Raw genomic sequence first — 1,996 nt, forward strand, 5'->3', positions numbered from 1 at the left:
GGGGGGGGGAAAAAAAGCAGGGGAAAATAATACAAAAATAAAATAGAATAAAATAAAATAAAAATGAATAAAATAAAATAAAAAATAAAATAAAATAAAATAGCAAAAGAAAAAAAGAAAAAAAAACAGGAAAAAACCCAAATCAAATGAAACGAAATAAAATAAATTAAAATGGAATAAAATAAAAATAAAATTTTTTAAAACCCAAAAGGAAATAAAATGGAATGAAATAAAAGAAAAAAATTAACAAAATACAGAAGAAGGAATAACAAAAAATTCAGGAGAGGACAGCGGGGCGGCTGTCAAGTTCTTCCCCCTCTTCTCTCCGGAGCCTCGACGACGGGAGGGGAAAAACGATGTCCCCCCCCAAAATAATCCAAACCACCCCCGAGAAATAATAATAACAATAATACTAAAGACCCCCCCAAATCGCCCTCCGGCGCCTGCGGAGCGGCCCGGGAGCCGCCGGAGAGGCGGCCGCGCTGCTGGCGGGCTCTGCGGCAGCGGGCGCGGCGGGAGGGGTGCATGAACCCCCCCCTGCAGCCGGCAGCCCCGGTGCCTCGCTGTGTTCCGCCGCCGCCGCGTCGCCACTCTCATGCTGTCCCCATCGCCAGCTTTGTCCCCCGCCTTAGTAATTCGCGCATCCTTATTCAGATTTGGTGACGTCGCGGGCCGCGTCATCCGGGATGCGGCCAATGGGAGGGCAGTAACCATGGCAACCTCTTAATTTATAGCATATCTAAATTGGCTCCAGCCTTGTGCTTGGCACAGAGGGAAAAAAACAACGCGCCTCTATTGTTGAGGGTGGCTTGTACCTGGGCCGCGAAGTGAGTACGCACCTGGCTGGGGGGCCGGGGGGGCACGGCCAAAACACCGCTGTCCCACCGTTTTTCCTTTAACTTTTATTTGAATTTCCGTTTATTTCTTTTCAAGGGATGCTCGGGGAGGAGTTGGGGGGTCTCGAGTTGCTCTGGGCGAGAGCATCACCTGGTTTTTGGGGCTTTCTGTTTGTCTTGCACAAGGGGAAGAGATGCTTTTGTCTGGAAGAGCAACAAGTGGGAAAGAGAAGGGGGGTGGATTTGGGAGGGGGGGAGGGGTTGGTGGGGATGGGGAGGAGGCCGGGGGCTCCTTCCCGCAGCGGAGCGGGATGAAAAGTTCCCCCGGAGGTATGCGGCCCCCCCGCCACCCCCGGCCTTTGTCCCAGGGCCCGCCGCCCCCTCGCCCCGCGCACCCCGCAGGGGGAGAGGGCTCGGGGCATCCCGGGGCGGCGGCGGGCGCTACCCCCTCCCACGCTGTGTTTTCTCTTTAGTTCCAGGTACGGCGGAGCTGCGACCCGCGGGAGGGACGGGGGCAGCACCGGCCCCGGCCCGGGGTCAGGGCGGGTTTTGGGGAAGAGGATCCAGCCTGGGGCCGGGGGCTGCTGCCCCGGGGGGGTCGGGGCGGGGGGCGGCCCCTCTGCCTCTCCCTCCGTTTCTCGGGGATTTAGGGAGGGGAGGAGGCAGCGCTGGGGTCCGGCCGTGCGGGGAGGAGGAGGAAAGCGGCGGGGCAGGTGAAGGCCGAACCTTCCTTCCCCGTTCCCCGACGTTTTCTCTAGCCAAAATCCCTGAATTTTTATATTAAAAAAATATAATTTTTCCCCCCCTTTTCCCTCTCTCCGGCCCGAAGTAACTGGTGGCTGTGGAGCACCCTGGTGCTGGGAAATGCTCTCGGTAGCGGCAAAAATAAAAAGAGAAATCTACCTCAAAATCCCAATGAATCTGCCATGGCACGAGGGCATCGGCGGGAAGTGGAGTAGGTTTTGTGGGTAGGGATGTTTGTGGAAAGAGGGAGAATCGAAATAAGAAAATACGGAGAGAGAAGAGATTCAGGGAGGAAAAAATAAAAAGAGAGAAGGAAAAAGGAAATAAAAAAAGCACAGGAGGAAAAGGAGAAAGTGTACCCAGAAAAAAAGAGACAGAGAAAGGGAAAGGAAGAGAGAGAGAGAGAGAGAAGAAAA

Source organism: Corvus kubaryi, unplaced genomic scaffold, assembly GCF_017639235.1.
Source record: "Corvus kubaryi isolate FWS band 111438036 unplaced genomic scaffold, C.kubaryi_AGA036_p1.0 37337, whole genome shotgun sequence".
Classification (NCBI taxonomy): domain Eukaryota; kingdom Metazoa; phylum Chordata; class Aves; order Passeriformes; family Corvidae; genus Corvus; species Corvus kubaryi.